Genomic DNA, 19,981 nt, shown 5'->3' on the forward strand with positions numbered 1-19,981 from the left:
TCATGCATTCACCTGAGGTCCAGGATTGCCAAGAGACCCACCCAGGCTACAGGTGGGAGGGGATCATGGGGTGGGAGTCGACTAAATACCCCTGCCATCAAACTTGCCATGGGAGAGGGCATTAAATTCTGCCCATGGTCTCAGCCAATGTTTCAAGTTAAACCATGAATACAACGGTACCAAGAAGTAAATGTAGCTCAGGATTGATGTGAGAGTAATAAGGGGTTTTGATATCTGGAATGTTTCTCAGAGGGCAGCAGAGGTAAATTTTTAATCATTCACAATGCTCTTAGTTGCTGTGTCAGGTATAATTATGATTTGCTGTGGATGAAAAATTTAGGTGTACTGAAGGGCCTCTATCTTCCAAACTTAATTTTTCATCTTTACTATCTCCTATTCCTGTTGAAACCTTAGAGCAATTCCTACAGCACCAGACTTTTTGTAGGCATAAGACCCCTGCCTACTCATAAATAAGTTGGGTAAAGCTTGTGACTGTTAACTGTTCTTGCTGTTGTGTCATGAACACTGCACAGCACATGGAGCAGTTGGCTAAGGTATATAAAGAGATGCTGAATACTTTATCACATTTACGAGTAGCTACATGTCATGGCCCAACTCACAATGTGAAAATCTGCTTGGATTATAAGAGATGGAAGGTTGTATATTATACAAAAATATTGAGAACCAGTTGTCAAAAAGCTATAGAATTTTTTTACTTTTACTTACCTCAAAAAAAGAGTAGTGTTTTGCTTTGAAATCTCTAGTGCACTGAAGTCTTGCAGTTCAATAAATACTGAACTATTGCAGCTACCCATAACAGTGCTACTGAACCCCTATCATCAGTCACAATTATTCTGGGAATAGGTAGTCACTCGGTGTGGCTCTTCCCATATTGCTCTTGTACAAGCTAAAGCCTGTAGTGTTATGTTTCTGAAGGGAATGCTAGTATCTCCAGTGTGAGGAGCAATCTGCCCTGGAAGCTTTGCGGGTGAAAAATAATATTTTAAATTATATCTTTATGTTACTGTAATAGTTTTGAAGGTTCTGTGGCGAGAATAATTTTGGGACTGCCCATTTAACGTCAGGCTTTGTTTTTGTTTCCTATGTTGTTGAAATTGATTTATGTAGAATTATATAAAATCTACAGCTAGGAAACCAGCCTGTCGGTCCAACTGGCCTATTCCAGTAATATTTTCTAGACAAACCTCCTCCCGCTCAAATTACCCCTTTCCACTTTGCCTCCATATTCCCGTCTCCATTTCCTTAAATGTGTCAGTGCTACTTGCTTCAACTACTCTGTGTGGCAGAGAGTTCTCACTCTGTGTGCAAATAAATTTCTCCTAAATTCTTTACTTAACCTATTTGTGGCTATTTGTTTTTAAACCCCCTGTTCTGGACTTGTCCACAAATGCAAACAGTTTTTCCACACACACTCTATTGAACCCCTTCAAAATTTTAAAGACCTCAGTCAGGTCTCCTCTTTTCTATAGAACAGAGCCTAGCCTGCTAAATCTTTCCTGATAGTTGCACCCTCTTCATTTTTGTAAATCTTTTCTGCATTTTCTCCAGTGCATCAATATCATTCTTAGTAGCAGAACTGCACACTGTTCCCAAAGTATAGTTTTATCAAGATCCTTCATAAACATTACATTACCTTTGTGTATTTATTTCTTTAGAAATGATGCTCAATACTTTGTTGGCACTCATGGCTTTGTAAACTTGTGATGTTACTTTTATAAGTTATGTAACTGTATCCCTAGATCTTTGCTCTTCTACCCCAGTTCATTTCTTGCCTTTCAAGGATTAAGAGACCCTTTTATTCCTCCGCCTAAAATATATCACATCACAGTTCACTGTGTTTAATTTTATCAGCCCACTTTGCAAGCCCTTTTGTGTTTTCCTATATTTTGGTGCTGCCCTCCATGTATTAGCTATACTCCCACAATTTGACATAATCATCAAATCTCAACATAATATTCCAGTTAGAGTCCAAATCATTCATGTATTTGGTGAACAACAGGAGCCCCAGCATAGATTCCTGCAGAGCCTTACTTTCCACTAATCTTAGAAAGTGCCTCAAATTTCTCTCTGTTTGCTATTTGATAGGTATCTTTAAATTCATTCAGCTGCCTGGCCTCTGACTCCACTCTGACTTTTGTCTTGAGCCCCTTGTGGCCTCTTGAAAATCTATATATACCACAGCCAGCAGATTGTCCTTGGCTACTCTTTCTGTTATTTCTTCAAACAATTCAGTAAGGTAAGGATGCAGGGTTAAAGGGAAAGAGCAGGTGAGTGGCACTAGTTAGATAACTCTTCCAAAGAACTAGGACAGATGCATTGGGCCAAATGGCCTCTATCTATATTGTATGATTCTAGGTGAAACATGATCTTCTTGGCAGAAGTCCATGCTGACTGCTTTATTTTTATTAAGTTCCCTGTCTTCAGATGTTTTGTTATCTCTTTTTTTAAAAAAAGTTTCTTGTATCTTTCTTACCACTGATAAGCTAACAAGTCTACAATTTCTAAGATTAGTACTATCTCCCTTTTTGAAGATAGGAATTGCATTTGCTGTTTGCAGTCCTTTAACTCTATTTCTTTTTCTATTGGATTTTGTATATGGATATGAGTGTATCTCAATTTCTTTGGATATCTGAGAACGCAATCCATTTGAACTTGGCACCTTTTAGTTTGACTAGTGTCTGTTTCGATCTGAACTGCTGAAGTTCTTGACTTTTGCTATTGTCTTTTTCTGTTTGTTAAACTTTTCAGTGAAAACTGAGGAAAAGGATCAATTTGATATCCTTGCCACTTCAGTACATCTCCTGTGAGTTGGGGAGTTGAAGGCATAGTGTTAGTGTCTATGGACTGGTAATCCAGAGGCTCAGGCTAATGCTGTAGGGACACGGGCTCAACTCTTACCACGGCAGGTGGCGGAAGTTAAATTCAATTAATAAATCTGGACTATAAAGTTAGTCTCAGTAAAAGTGACCATGAAATTACCATCAATTGTCATAAAAACCCATCTGCCTCTCCAATGCCCTTTAGGGAAGGAAATCGGCCATCCTTACCCAGCCTGGCCTATACGTGACTCCAGACCAACAGCAATGTGGTTTGATTCTTTACCCTCTTTGTTAGCCCAGCAAGCTAATCAGTTTAAAGGGCAATTAGGGATGGGCAACAAATATTAGCCTTGCCAATGACACCTACATCCTGTTAATGAATAAAAAAAACATAGTGGCTCTATCCATATCTTATTTCTTATTTTATTATTTATGTGCTTATAGAAGACAGTTTTGTTTTATTTTTGATATAGTTATTTCACTTTTCCAATTTTCCTATCCATTTGTCTGTAGCTACTTTCCTGAGCTCATCATCATATTGTCTTCTATCATCCTTTCCTTTATTGGTTATGTACTTTGCATACGTCTGTTTTTAGATTCAGTTTTATCCTCTCCATTATCCCATGTGATTATTCAATAGCACCCCATTCTTGGCTAGTTAATCCTTATTGTCAAGTGGAACATGTTTCTTCTGGATAAAAACAGAAAATGCTAGAAAAACTCAGCAGGTCTAACAACATCTGTGGGGAGAAAAACAGAGCTAATGTTTCGAGTCCGTATGACTCTTCTTCAGTGCTCTTTGATGCATGCTCCTCTTATCTCCTCCAGTTAATTTTCCTTCACTCGATCTAGTGGTGTTTTCTCCCTTAATGAAGAAGAGTCGTGTGTACTCGAAACGTTAACTCTGTTTCTCTCTTTAGAGATGCTGTCAGAGCTGCTGAGTTTTTCCTGCATTTTCTGTTTTTATTTCATATTTCCAGCATCTGCAGTATTTTGTTTTTATATTTTAAAGTTTGTTTGATTTAAAGCATTGCTAACCTGGTTGATAATCTTGATATCCATCAGTTTCCCTAGAGTTTTGAGTGAAACAGGGCTACCTGAACTTGCTGACTTAGTGTTTCAGATAGCATAAATGTGCAGTGTGGGAAATTGGGAAGTGTTTAATGCTGTATTCTAATCCTATATGCTGCTGATAGGGTGTACTAAGCAGTGTTCCTTCAAATTTCTCTTTCTGTGCAGTCTGCTTGTTGCATTGCGTGGCCCCTTTAAAATTGCTGTGAGACCACCATTGTACAGGAAACTTTAGTTTTGAGTGGCCTCTTGGTTCCCTGCTTGGTATGTTGATGCTAAGCAATTTTGATAACTGCTGCTCATTTAATGGTGTCACAAAAACATGCTTTATACCAAATAATGATTTTTAATCCAATGGCTGGAAAACAGAACTGAACCTTTAAAAACAGAGACTTTTTAAAACATGGACTAAAAGTGTGACTTGAGCTTGTAACAAAGATGGCTACCCAATTTGTATTGCTGTACTCTCCACATTGCAACCCACTGAGATGGAAATACCGCATCTGCAAAAAGCCATCAAGGACAATGCCCTTGGGAGCATATGATTGAGCCACATATCCTGTCCCCATTAGCAAAGCATCAAGGCAATCACATGGGATATTCAACAGGCATGAACTCATTAAGCTGCAATGGGAATACGCTAAACTCAATCACTTGAACACTGGCTGAGAGAGAGGATTCCCAGACATGACCTGATTAAGCTACAAGGCGGGAATCACTGGGTGATGGTCATGTGACAGCCCCACCCTTTGTGTTTTTAAACCTCAGCTTTCTCTGCGGTAAGAGGACCAGCAGCTAAGATGCTGATGAGAGATGATCTGAGTCGGGTCCCTTGTTCATGCCTCTCCCCAACCTACCTTACAAGTGAACACTGGTTGCTGACTGTGAACATCCAGGGACACCCCTGCTGCAGATAGATGCCTTGAAGGAAATCAACCCTGCACAGCTGCCAAAGCAGCCACCTTCATCTTTAAATCAGAAGCATTGGGACCACTGAAGGAAAGTTGCAAGACCACCAAATTCAGCCAAATCCCCTAATTTGATTAAGTTATTTCTCCCACTTTGTAATCTATGTTGTGTGTGTGTGTGAAAGTCAGAGTGTATTTTATTATTTTACTTAGGTTTATGTTAATAAAGCTAGCATATTTCTTTGTTAAACTTTAGAAAACAAATCTGATTGATTCTTTTATGATCACAGTGATAAACAGTTAAACACTCACTGAATTGGCAAGTATATCCTTTTCACAAAAAACTGTAGCTGCCAAAGGAGGAGAAGGAAAATAGGGGAGCCATTTGACACACAGCCCCACCCCCACCTTATCGTAACAATGGTGGTTACTGCAATTGAAGTTGTTGATAAGTGTATTACTGTACAATTAAAGGAAAACAGATATACGGCTGGATTTTACATTCCCTTGTGGCAGGTTTGAAAATGGAGGACATGTAAAATCCAGCAGGTGACCTGCCCACTCCAACTTGCCTGAAATTTTACAGGGAACGTGTTAAAGTGTCAGTCAGCTCACCAGGCGGCTTGGGCCAATTGAGGCCTTTTAAGTGGTGGGATGAGATCCACACCATGCAGGAAGCCTGAAAGCTTTAGCTGTGCAGGCTGGTGTCAGGCAAGGGGAGTGACCTTCTTTGTGGGCCCCTTGGGCCCATCGGAGGCACTGCGACCCCCAAAGATTATCGTCTCTTAAACCCTACACCCTGGCCTCTTGAACCCGGCCCCTGAGACTCCTGACCTCAGACTTATCTGGGCTCTTTGGTGTGGTGGGACTGCCTATAGTCCCGGCACAATGCACTGCTTCTGATTGGCACTACTGGGACTGCAGAACTGCTGGTCATCTGATTGGCTGGCAGCCTTCTAAGACAGAACTTCCTGCTGAGAAAGGGCAGAGGTCTCACCTTACAACAATTAACACTGCTCCCATTGTGAGGGTTGGTGGGTTGGGGAGAAACAGAGGTGGAAACTGCGGTGTCCCATAAGATACAGCCCATAATGTCTTTAATTACAGAAGTGTCCACACTAGAATAAAACAGCAAAATAATTTTGCATTCAGTATATCCTATTTATACAACGGATGTGTTAGACTTCTGCAATCATTTAAAAAGCAACTTCCTTATACTGAATAGAATTTTGGTCTTGTTTGGAAGTCTTTGTTCTTGCATGGTCTGGTGCAGTAGGGACTGTGTGTTAATTGAGTACTTTGAAGAGAGAGAAGGATTACGCGGATGCTAGTTATCGGAAGGACACGTGTGTATCTGTTACTAGGAAGAAAATACACTGATTCTGTGTAGGTGTGTATGTGTGTGTCTGATTATAGACAAAACAATCCAGTTTAGGTGAACATTTATTTATGAATGATGGAAATACTCAGCAGGTCAGGCAGCATTTCTAGATAGAGAAACCGAGTTAACGTTTCAGATTGATGACCTTTCATCAGAACTTCTTAGCACTAGAAGGGAAATAAAAAGCAAAAAAGCTGAACAAGGTAGAAGGGACAAACTGAAATCCTGTTGGAGAGAAGAGCAGAACCTCTTCAAAGTTGGCATTCCTAGAAGAGAAGTGGCGCTGAATTAAACACTAATAAAGTAAATCCTCACTTAAAGTTGTAGTTGTGTTCCTGAAAATCGTGAATTTAAGTGAAATGATTATAAGTCAAACATAGGGGTTCCCTTAGGAATCAATAATAAAACTGTAGTTAGGTTCTGTAGGACCCGCCTTATTGGAAAAAAAAATTATAACATCATAATAAAATAAAAGCAAAATACTGCGGATGCTGGAAATCTGAAACAAAAACAGAAAATGTTGGAAAAACTCAGCAGGTCTGATAGCAGCTGGGGAGAGAGAAAAAAAACAAAGTTAACGTTTTGAGTCCATATGACCCTTCTTCAGAACTGAAAAGAAATGGAAATGTGATGAAATTTATATTATTTGGGGGGGGGGGGGGTGCAGATGGAGCTGGATAGAAGGCCAGCGGTGGGGACAAAGGAGGGATTGACAAAGATGTCGAAAACAAAAGGATAAAAGGAATGTTAATGGTGTTGAAATACTTTACATTGCTAAATTCCTACACTGGTAAATGAAATAACTTCTAAAATAAAATACATTTTACTTTTCTATTTTTAAATTTAACTTTCTACTTACCTCCTGCTTGCTGCCCATCCTGCTTCCTGAACCTCTCCCTCCATGATCCTCCTGGTTACTGCAGATTCCCTCCCACCAAACCCTCCGACTTGTGGCCTCTTTCCCCTTCCCTGACCTTCCGACTTGGGCCCCCTCCATGTCCCCGACCCACCGACTTGCCAAACCTCTTGCTCCCTGACTCACCCTCTCACCACTTCCCTCTCCTGAGCCCATTTTCCTGTTTAAGATCCAGATCTGATCCGAAGCTAGAGGTCCAGAGTTGTGGAAGTGCAGGTCCCGATGGTATCGGATTGCTGAGCTGGGGCTGTTCTAATCCGTGAATTTTTTTTAAATTCTCCCACTTGCTGCTTCCTCTCCTGAACCCTTGTTGTGAACGAGGGCTCTGGAGATGAGCAGTGAGGCAGGAAGAGTAGCTTCACCAGTCATAACGTGGATTATAACAGCCCCAGCTCGGCACTTCTGCACCAGCAGGACCGGCACTTTTGCAACCCTGGACTTCTGGCATTGGATCGGATCTGGATCTTGGACAGGGAAGTGGTTTAAGAATGAGTCAGGGAGCGGGAGGTTTGTTGAGAGGGTGGGTCAGGCATGGAGAGAGGCTGCAAGTCAGAGGTTGGGCACGAGGAGAGGCCGTAAATCGGAGAGCTAGAGAACAGGTGGGGCTGCTCCAAAATGGCACTAATTGGGTCACCTGGGAAACTGTTAAAACGAATCTCGCAATGCTCAACAAGATTAAGGCCCCATTAACTTACAGACGTTAAAGCAAAACAACATTAAATGGGGCAACATTAAATGGAGACTTACTGTACAAAAGCAAAACACCAGAGAGGGTGGAAATTGAAATAAAAACACAATTGCTGGAAATACTCAGCAGGTCAGGCAGCAAGTGTGGAGAAACAAAGTTAACATTTCAGGTCGATGACCTTTTCTCAGATTTCCAGCATCTGCAGTATTTTGCTTTTATATTTATGAATGATGGTTATTAAGGGATAGAATCTCTGTAATTCAGGCTGTAGGGACTTTGCTTCCATTGACAGGTTTGTTTTATATTGTATTAAAATATTGAAATGGCTCTTAACTAAAAATGACACCTTGACTGTAACAAAGGCAAACTATCCCTCCTCATCCTTCTTGACCTGTGTGCAGCCTTTGACATAGTTGTGCACACCATCTTTGTCCAACACCTTTCCACTGTTAACCAGCTGGCTGGGACTGCTCTCACCTGCTTCCATTCTTATCTACTTAATCATAGCCAGAGTATCAACTGCAATGGTTTCTCTTCCTGCTTCTGCACTGTTATGCCTGGTGACCTTAAGGACCTATCCTTGGTGCCCCTCCTCTTTTTCATCTGCATGTTGTCCCTTGGTAACATCGTCTGAAAGTACAGCATTAGTTTTCACATGTACGCTGACAACATCCAGCTTTACACCGCCACCACAACCTCTCTCAACTCCTTCACAGTTGTTCAATTATCAGACCTGTTATCCAACAACCAGTATTGGGTGAGCAGAAACTTCTCCAATTAAGTACTGGAAAAAATGCAGACATTGTTTTCCGTCCCTGCACCAAACTTTGTTGCCTATCTACGGACTCCATCCCTCTTCTTTACAACGGACTGAAACTTAACTAGTCTGTTCACAACTTTGGTGTCATGCAAGACCCAGGGATGAGCTTCCAACCGCATATTTGCCCCATCATTAAGGCTACCCATTTCCACCTCTGTAACATTACCTATCTTCTTCCCTGTCTCAACTGGTGCTGTTGAAAACCCCATTCACGCCTTTGTTACCTCTAGACTTGACTGTTCCAATGCACTCCTGGCTGGTCTCCCACATTCCACCCCCCCATAAAATTAAGGTAATCTAAAACTCTGCTGTTTGTGTCTTAACATGCACCAAATCCCATTCATCTATCTTCCCTGTGCTTGCTGACCCATATTGGCTCCTGATCAAGCAATGTACTGATTTTAAAATTCTCACCCTTGTTTTCAAATCCGTTCATGGCCTCACCACTTCCCACCTCTGTAATCGCCTCTAGTCCTACAACCCTCTGAGATATCTGTGCTCCTGTAATTCTAGCTTCTTGAGCATCCCTGATTTTAATTGCTCCACCATTAATGGTTATGCCTTCAGTTGCCTAGACCCCAAACTCTATAATATCCTCTCTCCACTTCTCTGTGTCTCTACCTCCCTTTTCTCCTTCAAGGCACTCCTTAAAACCTACCCCTTTGACCAGGTTTTTGTCACTTGACCTAATATCTGCCTTATAATACTGTGATATATGTATGTTGTTGCTATCTGTGGCTTTACCAACTATGCTAACAATTAAGTTTGTTTCTGTGGCCATTTTCAAATATGATGGAAACAAAAATTGCTGGAAAAACTCAGCAGGTCTGATAGCATCTGTGGAGAGAAAGACAGAGTTAACATTTCGAGTCCGTATGACTCTTCTTCAGAACTAAAGAGAAGTAAAAATGTGGTGAAATATTTACTATTTAAATGGGGAGGGACTGGTGAAGCTGGATAGAAGGCCAGTGATAGGTGGAGGCAAAGGAGAGATTGCAAAAGATGTCATAAACAAAAGGTCGAAAGAGGTGTTGATGGTGGTGATACTCGCTAAAGAAGATGCTAATGGTGACATTAAGACTAGAAAGCAGAATGAGCAAGTAACAGATGGCCCTAGTGGGGGTGGAGGAGACGGTGTGGGTAAAAAATTGAAATAGGCTAAAAGTTGGGGATAAAACGATGAATGGAAATAAATTTTAAAAATAATAAAAACAGGTGGGGAAAAAAAATATATATATATAAAAATTAAAAAATAAATATTTGAAAAGGGATCAAAAAGGGGTGAGGACGGAGGAGAGTGTTCATGATCTGAAGTTGTTGAACTCAATATTCAGTCCGGAAGGCTGTAAAGTGCCTAATCGGAAGATAAGGTGCTGTTCCTCCAGTTTGCGTTGAGCTTCACTGGAACATTGCAGCAGGCCAAGGATGGACATGTGGGCATGAGAGCAGGGTGGTGTGTTGAAATGGCAAGCGACAGGAAGGTCTGGGTCATGCTTGTGGACAGACCAAAGGTGTTCCGCAAAGCGGTCACCCAGTCTGAGTTTGGCCTCTCCAATGTAGAGGAGACCACATTGGGAGCAGCGAATGCAGTAGACTAAATTGAGAAAAGTGCAAATGAAATGCTGCTTCACTTGAAAGGAGTGTTTGGGCCCTTGGACGGTGAGGAGAGGGAAAGTAAAGAGGCAGGTGTTGCACCTTCTGCTGTTGCATGGAAAGGTACTGAGGGAAGGAGTTGAGATGTTGGGGGTTATGGAGGAGTGGACCAGGGTGTCCTGGAGGGAATGGTCCCTACGGAATGCTTACAGGGTGGGTGAAGGGAAGATGTGTTTGGTGGTGGCATCATGCTGGAGTTCGCGGAAATGGCGGCGAATGATCCTTTAAATGTGGAGGATGGTGGGATGAAAAGTGAGGACAAGGGGGACCCTATCATGTTTCTGGGACGGAGAGGAAGGTGTGAGGGCAGAGGCGTGGGAGATGGGCCAGACACGGTTGAAGGCCCTATCAACCACTGTGGGTGGAAAACCTCGGTTAAGGAAGAAGGAAAACATGTCAGAAGCCCTGTTTTGGAAAGTGGCATCAACAGAACAGATGCGACGGAGGCGAAGGAACTGAGAGAATGGGATAGAGTCCTTACAGGAAGCAGGATGTGGAAGAGTTGTAATCGAGGTAACTGGGAGTTGGTGGGCTTGTAATGAATATTGGTGTGCAGTCTATCACCAGAAATGGAGACAGAGAGGTCAGGGAAGGAAAGGGAAGTGTCAGAGATGGACCATGTGAAAGTGATGGAGGGGTGGAAATTCGAATCAAAATTAATAAATTTTTCCAGGTCCAGATGAGAGCATGAAGCCGCACAGAAACAGTCATTTATTCAAATATGATGGAGCCTGTTTTGCCTTTTGCCGATATCTTTGTCAGCAGTTCCTTCTCAGATCCAGATTAGTGGCTGAACATCTTAGGCTGGCGTTATGTTAATATAGGTAAGGCTGTCACTAGCTGAGGAGACTGCTATTATTATTGCGAATGGTTGAACCATCAAGAATAAGCACTTGATGAACATTTGAAAACACACTCTGCTGGAATCAACATTCCTAGTTCAAGTAGATGTAGGATGTTAGTGCTAATCAACATGATGCGCAAGCTATTACCTGCCTTTGTGACTTTGTTCTGACTTCTGATTTCTGGGAATAATTACAACAAGCTTCCTTGGGTTTTTTTCAGCTAGACAGGTTCAATTGCATATAAAATTATTTCACTGAGGTAGGACTCTGTGAACAATGATGTGCACTTGTATGAAAGCATTTCAAAAGATTTTTGTTAATTTAGGTTTTGAAAAAAGTTACTATGAAAATTGGGGACTGTAATGTTTATTTTTTTAACTTGCTGATTTATTTGTATAATAGTACTTTTTACTTAATGCATTTAGAAGTTTGTAGCCTGAGACCTGGATCACATGATAGGAATGCTGAATAATACATGGTGTACACCCATAGATTGATTGCTTTGTGGCCACATTATCCCAAACATGTTGCCCAAAAAACTGTGGATCAAACCATTGGATGCCTGGAGTATGAAATGGAACATTGTTTGTGACACTAGCACAGTATGAAGTGTTCTTCTAAGGTTGGAACTTCATGTTGGGGTTGAGAAAATGGAGTTTTGCTCAGTGCTCATCTCCAGAGTTCCTGAAATGGAGCATTTTACTCTCCAGCATTAACATTTCTCAGCATGAGCGTAAACTTAATTGAGCAAAAAAAGACCCGAGCTTTAAAATAGATTTTTGTTGAAGTGGTAATGGTATATTTTGGATATGTGAAATTTGATTGCACATTAGCTGGTCAGATTTGATTTGCTGTCCACTAAGCCAGAAAAATTCTATTAATCTTGCATTACTTTCTCATTTTGACTTCATAGCAAATATTTGGAAAGCCACTTCTGGGACCTTTGTGCATCATGTGGTTTCCTGTATATACAGAGATGTGATGGCTTACATTCCTGTGTAATTTATACAATATGTTACAGTAGGAGTTAAGCCAACACTATATATTTTATGATTATTTAGTATAACATGCAATTTATTTCAGGAGTTCTATTCTGGAATTGATTTTGTCAGACAATTTTTTTTCTCTACACATATTTTCTCCATCAATTATCTCCCCCTCATCTTTCCTTAAGAGGATGTGATTCCCTGGACACCCAGCACATTGCATTATTTTCCCAAAGTCAGCGCATTGCATTATATTCCCAAAGTATTTTCCCCTTATATATGCTTTGTTGTTGATTATTGATGGACTAGCCAAGAAAGAGACACATCATAACTGTACCATTAATAGTTCCCACTGGTAAGATATTTCTAGCGGAGGCCACTGCATTGCAACCATCAATTTTGGGCAATTTTCTTTGCTCTGGTCCTGGGGTGCGACTGAGATTAACAGGCTTAGCACAGACTGGGGATCAAATTTGGGGTCCCTCCTGGTCTATTTGAGTTTACCTGTGATTGGATAACCACTAAGCGATCAGAGAAATGAACAAGTCGTTGTTAACCAAATATGTATATAAACCATATAACTATAAATCAACTTGATCACGGACAAACTTCTGAATCCAAATCTGAAATAAAAACATTGAAATTTTAGAAATGCATGGATTAATCAAGGATTGTGAGCATGGATTTATATGGGGCAAGTCAAGTTTCACAAACGTAATTGTTTTTGAAAGAAATGACCGATTGAATTGGTAAAGAAATTATACGGGATGGATCTGGATTTTTTACATGTTGTTTGGTAAATGTCTTGGGGAATTTGGCACCAAGTTTCAATCATACAGTATAAGAGAAATGTAGAAGCATGGATGGAATATTATTTGACTGAAGAAAGAAAGGGATAGGGTAAATGTGCATTGCTTAGAATGAGGGTTGGAAGTGGTGTATCCCAGGGTATGGTGCTGGGTGGAATGTTGCTCTCAGTTTATAGATGATATGGACTTGGGCATAGGGAGCACAAGATTGAAATTTGCTGGTGACACAAAAGTAGAAGGTTTGACAAATAGTAATTAGGACCACAAAGACTTCAAAAAGACATACGTTAGTGAAATCCACAAACAGGCGGCAAATGCCTTTGAATTGTTAAAAGAAGTGCAATGTTATATTTTTGAGGAAAAACAAGAATTAGTAGTGCAGATAGGTAAAGCTCTTAAAAGACCAGTGGCATTTCAGGACCTAATATCCTGGCTCCTCAATCAGTCTCCATTCCGTTGCTAATTCCTGACCTGGTCTTTGCTTCTCTGATGCAATTTATTCAATGGATACTCTGCCATTTCCTGGCAGCTCCTCATTATTATTTCCCCAACCTCATTCTCTCAGGGGCCTATATTGACTTTGGCCTCTCTCTTCTTTTATATCTTACAGTCCATTTTTATATTATCAGCTGGTTTACCCTCAAAGTTTATTTTCTCCCTCTATTTATTTATTTATTGGTCATCTTCTGTTGGTTTTTAAAATGTTCCCAATCCTCTGGCTTATCACTAAGCTTCGCCACATTGTATGTTTTTTCTTTCACTTTGATAATATCCTTAACTTCCTTGGTTAACCATGGTTGGTTTATCCTTCTTCCTCACTGGGATACATCTATGTTGTAAGTCATGAACTATTTTCTTAAACGTCTGCCATTGTTCATTAACCGTCTTTTCTGCTAAACTCCTTTCCCAATCCGTTCCAGCCAACTGTGCTCTCATTCCTTTGTAATTACCCTTATTTTACTGTATTTGCATGACAAATGTCATCATAGAGCCTCTGCCTAATTAACTGTGTCTGCTGATTTCAGATTGGTAAACTGTAGTCTCAGTTTTATGGCACAGTGCCTGGATTCTAGGCTTATATTTGACTACCTGCATTCAAATAATGATTAGCTTTGCCCCTTTCACAGAGCCAGACTGTGTTCACCGCAGACACAGTTGTCAATCAAACCCACTAACCCCAAAAGAACCTGACGATGTTAGTCACATAGGAGGTTTGAATTGGAAGAGATTACTTGATTCCTCAATCTGTAACCCGTTGGATAGGCCCTAAACTAACTTCAATCAAACTGCAAAGTTCAAAACCTTCATCTTGTCCTGAGGTGTAAGAGTAAGCTAGACTCTAATGTGTAATGTGCAGAAACAATCAGCAGCAACTGACCTGAACACAATGTGTACCAAAATTAGTGAGAGAGAATTCTTCACCTGTGTAAGTTTTTATGTTTGTATTATAGCTTCTGGGCTTAGGTTTAAAAAATGCAATAGATGCAAAGCCAGCATAGCTGCTGAGAGAAATTGGGAGGAAATAAAATTCAGGTGTATCACATGTTCCAATTTTTAGGACTCAAATTTTTTTTTGTCTATGGCCACAAAATTGGACACCATAGTATTGTTGGCATTGGCGCTACAGGAGCCCAGAGATGCTGAAAATGGCAGAGAATCTCTTCCAGTGTGGTCAATGTGGTGTGCCACAATTGTAAAGGTGCTAGAGTGGGCCTACTGTGCATGCACTGGAAGCGTATAAAGAGCAGAGAACTTGACATCACTTAGCATCTAACACTGATTAGGTGCTTGACCTACCATTTTGGACCTCACAGGTCCCTAATTAAAACACTCTCCACTGAACATATGTTTATAGGACTTTCAGGTGAGGTGCTTTTGACTTTCTTTTGTTGCTGTAGAGATAGTGGAAGTATAGTTTAATGTGTTGTTGGAATTAGAAGGAAGCGGTGCTGGAATTTTCCAAGGAGTTCAGTGAAGTTTGAAGGCATCTGAGCAGAAAGCTTGCTTTCACTCTTGGGCTGGAGGACAGCAGAGAGCTGGAACACAGGGAACAGAGAGAGGAAGTTATACCTGGAGGGATGTGGAGGAGGGCTCTCTATAGATGGCCGTACACATCTAGGGTATTCAGAGAGCACTTCTCCTACATCCACCTCAAAGGAGCAGAGCCTGAAGTAGCTATAATTCAACAAGGAGATGATCATTGAAATGTGACACTTGCTCCAGTCAGACCACACCCTCAGAGCTGGGTGAAGACGGTGCTGCCAGTGGTGATCAAGGGCACTCTTGTCCTCAATTTCTATGTCTTGGCTTCCTTCCTGTCAGTGACATTGCCAACAGCTCACAGTTTACCATGCATCAGCAGACAGATCACAGAGGCCCTATACACAAAGAGAGAAAACTTTTTTCTCTAACCAGAGAGAAGCAGGAGAAGCAGACATGTGTCTTTGTCAGGGTACCAGGATTCCTAGTGGCGCAGGGAGCCACTAACTGTACACACATGGCTTTGCATCTCAACAGGGAGATGTACTGGAAACACAAATGGTTGCACTCCCTTAACATGCAGTAGGTGTGCAACCATGGAGACCATCATGTTGGCAACAGCCACTATGTTTTTATCCCATTCCAGTCAAGCATCCCAACTACCTTTGAGCCACCACGGTTTGCCACTGTTTGCGTTTAAGGGCTACCTGCTCTTTATATGGCTGATCACTCCCCACCAACCCTGACCCCACGTGGGCAACACGAGTACAATGAGAACCAGGCTGCAACCGGGAATGTCGTGGAGCAAATCATCAGCATTCTAAAACAACAATTCTGCTGCCTGGACCGCTTAACAGAGCTGTACAATACTCGCCAAAGCTCGTCTCCAAATTTGTGGTACAGCCTGGTTCTCGCGAGGGTGCAGCCCTCAAGAGGGAGAGGAGGCATTCGGGCCACCATAACCCCAGACGGGTTGCCCTTCACTGATGCATCAGACTCTAGTTCCCCTGAAAACCTGACCACATCATTGTTGTTCCACAATTACGCACCTTTCCATCCTTGGTTACAGACTTTCACAGCATCCCCTTGGCCAAATTCCTGAAATAAAATGCACCACAAAACCAGGCAGCCTACAACAACTTTATCTAATAACACTTCCAATAATGCAAAATTGAAGTATACACCCTTGTGCTCTCCCTTAGTGCCTATCTAGCAGGTGTCTTTGTCTGGCCTAGCATAGTGCAAACCCTGTAGCTACAGCATGGCTGGTGCATGGCTGCTGGTTTTCAGTGAGTCTTGCAGGATGACCTTGTGCAGCTCTGGGTTTGACTTCGAAGTGCACCATCGGCAGCAGTCTGGGTTGGTTGGCAGAGAGGCATCAGCAGTACACTGGTATAGTGGCAGAACAAGGAGCACGGTCCTGAGAGGGGGCAGCTGGTTTGTACAACATGAAGCCATTGTCACTCCCCCACGGCAGAACCTCAGCTATCCGAGTAATCTCCCTCTCTCTCTCTCTCTCTCTGGTAATCCCTTGAAGCAAGGAGGATGCTTGCCATGGAATAAATCCTGTGAGCAGGAACCTACGCATGAAGTCTTTTAATGTGGGGAGGCTGCAGCTACCACATAGTACTTGCTGACCAGCTCTTCCACTCTTACTGCTTGCCATAGGTGCATTGGAAAGATTTGTAGGTTGATAATCAATCTACTTGGCCACGTTGTGAACAGTTCAATGAAGAGTGCGGGTGGACATTCCAGGAGCAGCACCAGGCATACTTAAAAATGAGGTGTCAAGCTAGTGATGATACAACAAAGGACTACTTGCATGCCAAACAGCAGAAGCAGCATTCGATAGGCAGAGCTAAGCAATCCCATAGCCAACAGATCAGTCTACAGTCCTGCCACATCCAGTTGTGAACAATGGTGGACAGTTAAACAACTTATTGGAGGAGGAGGCTCCACAAATATCCCCATTCTCAATGATGGGGGAACCCTGCACATCAATATAAAAGAAAAGACTGAAGCATTTGCAATAATCTTCAGCCAGAAGTGCCAAGTGGATGATCCAACTTGGCTTCCAGCTGAATCCCCTGACAGACTTCAGCCAATTCGATTCACTCCACATGAAATCAAGATATGGCTGAAGGCATTGGATACTGCAAAAGCTATGGGCCCTGACAATTCTGGCAGTAGTATTGAAGACTTGTGTTACAGAACTAACTGCACCCCTTGCCAAGCTGTTCCAGTACAGCTACAAAAGTCATATCTACCCAACAATATGGAAAACTACCCATGATTGTTCTGTTCTTAATAGCAGGACAAATCCAACCCGGCCAATTACTGCCCTATCAGTATATTCTCAATCACCAACAAAGTGGTGGGAGGTGTCATTGACAGTGCTATCATGCAGCACTTACTCAGCAATAACCTGCTCACTGAAACTCAGTTTGAGTTCCACCAGAGCCATTTAGTTCCTGACCTCATTACAGCCGTAAGATATAAGAGCTGGATGCAGGAGGTGAAGTGAGAGTGACTGCCCTTGACATCAAGGCAGCATTTGACTGAATGTGGAATCAAGGGGCCCTAGCAAAACTATAGTCAATGGGAATCTGGGGGAAACCTCTCCACTGTTGGAGTCATGCCTAGCAGAAAGGAAGATGGTTGTTGGAGATCAATCATCTCAGTCCTAGGACATCACTGCAGGAGTTCCTCAGGGTTATGTCCTAAGCCCAACCATCTTCAGCTACTTCATCAATGACCTTCCCTCCATCATAAGATCAGAAGTGAGGATGCTCACTGATTGCATAATATTCAGTACCATGTGACTCCTCAGATTCTGAAGCAGTTCATACCCATATGCAGCAAGACCCAAACAACATTCAGGCTTGGGCTGAGAAGTGGCAAGTAACATTTGCCCCATCCAAGTGCGAGGCAATGACCACCTCCAACAAGAGAAAATCTGACCATCTTCCCTTGATATTCAATGGCATTACCTTTGTTGAATCACCAACTATCAACATCCTGGGAATTACCATTGGCCAGAAACTGAACCAGCCATATAATTACTGTAGCTACAAGAGCAGATCAAAAACTGGGAATTCTGCAGCGAATTAACTCACCATCTGGCTTCCCAAATCTTGTCCACCATCTACAATGCACAAATCAGGAGTGTGTTGGAATACTCTCCACTTGCCTGGATGAATGCAGCTCTAACAACCCTCAAGAAGTTGACATTACCCAGGACAAAGCAGCCACCCCATCCACCACCTTAAACATTCACTGCCTTCACCAGCACTCCCTTCATCATCGACGCATAGTGGTAGCAGTGTGTACCATCTACAAGATGCCTTGCAGCAACTCACCAAGGTTCCTTTGACAGCATCTTCCAAACCCATGACCTCTACCACCTAGAAGGGAAAGGGCAGTAGATTGATGGGAGCACCACCAGCTTCAAGTTCCCCTCCAAGTCACACACCACCCTGGGATGGAACTATATTGCCGTGCCTTCACTGTCGCTGGGTCACAATCCTGGAACTCCCTTCCTAATAGCACTGTGGGTGTACCTACACCACACAGACTTCAGCAGTTCAAGAAGTTGGCTCACCACCATCTTCTTGAGGGCAGTTAGGATTGGGCAATAATGATGGCCTAGCCAGCCACAACCACATCCTGTGAAGAAATAAAAAGAAACTTCCATGGTTACCAAGTCCAAGAGTGGGACTTGAACCCAGAGCTTCTGGATCAGAGTAAGGGGTGCTACCACTGTGCCACAAGACCTCCTCCAAGTATTCTGCTGAACAGATTAACTGAACAGCTGTGTTAGCTGCATACCCCTTTGGATGCTGGTATCTGTAGCCATGATGCAGTTTGAGCTTGCATGGCATCAAGCTGAGATTTCATGATTTCAGTCTGAGTTTCCAGTGCTGCACTTGGGAATATTGGGTGGCTTCTGCTAATGCAGCAATGGAAGCTGAGACATCGGCTATCAGACACTGGGTCCCCAAGTGCTGTCATGGGGACTTCCCCACTAAAAACTTCGCGCTCCGAGCTCTCCACTCCCCTCAACAGTGACAACAGGCTCTGTGGCAAGCTTGCCAATGCATCAGACATCTCTGTGTACATGCCCTTCAGCCTTGTTGCCGTCCCATTAGTCCTTATTCAAATCTTCCTCAGCAGAACTTATCTGCAACTTTACCCTCTGGGGAGCTGGCACACATACTATCCTTTCCACCCGGCCTGGCTGCACCCCACTCATGTCTGGTGACTCACCTAGTGATCCCACCTCAATACTACTCTTTTAAAGTACTTGCAGTGACAGTGTCTGAGCAGATGGCTGTGAATGTCAGAACAAGTTACAGTGCTTCTTTATCAGATGTGTACTCTTGCTTGCGCCCATTATCATGAGGCTGCGCTGGCAGGGCAGCAGTTCCTGGGTACCTGAAAGCATAGATGCAGAAGGGCAGCTTTGAAGTGAAGGAAGGGGGCTTGGGTGGAAAGCATACATCTGCAGCTTGTACTTCATGCTAGGTAGCAGGATAAAGGTGAAATGGGATTTAAGATGGTGTGTAAGGTAGGGATGTACTGTCATTCTGGGTATTCTCGGTGATGTCAGTTAGAAAGGCCTCAGTCACTGCCGGCCCAATAATGCGCAGCAGCATCTCATCCAAGGGGCTTTCCACCATGGATAAGTTTGTGAGCCTGAAGTGAAGCATATTAATGTTAGGCATAAGCCATGATTGCTAGAGATTGCTAATGGTTGAGGGATGGGGCTGTGACTTGTGATGTTGGTAACGTATTGGTAGGGGTTGACATTTGAAGATGTATTCACTAACCATGACCACTTGTGTGAAATCATTGAACCTTTTGCAGTACTGTGGCCAGATCCTCAGGGCCACACTCTTTAAATGGTCCTCCCTGGCTACCTGCTCCCATACTATTTGGAGTGCAGTCCTTGAGAATCTCCTGGTTCCCTGCAGAAACATAATGTCTCTCCCTTTCCAGCTTCTGGACTAAGGCCCTCAGCATTGCAACAGAGAATCTGGGAGCCCTCTCTCTGGCCTGCTGCTTCATTATTTCTCTTCAAACGT

The 19,981-nt window shown here is 42.6% G+C and overlaps 1 protein-coding gene across 3 annotated transcripts in view; it reads left to right on the plus strand.

Annotated features, from left to right (window-relative positions):
- zgc:110366 (uncharacterized protein LOC550476 homolog) overlaps positions 1-19,981 on the plus strand; it is a 141,952-nt gene that overhangs the window by 4,553 nt on the left and 117,418 nt on the right. The gene's annotated exons all lie outside the window — the stretch shown is intronic.

The sequence above is a fragment of the Carcharodon carcharias genome, chromosome 16 (genome assembly GCF_017639515.1).
Source record: "Carcharodon carcharias isolate sCarCar2 chromosome 16, sCarCar2.pri, whole genome shotgun sequence".
Classification (NCBI taxonomy): Eukaryota; Metazoa; Chordata; class Chondrichthyes; order Lamniformes; family Lamnidae; genus Carcharodon; species Carcharodon carcharias.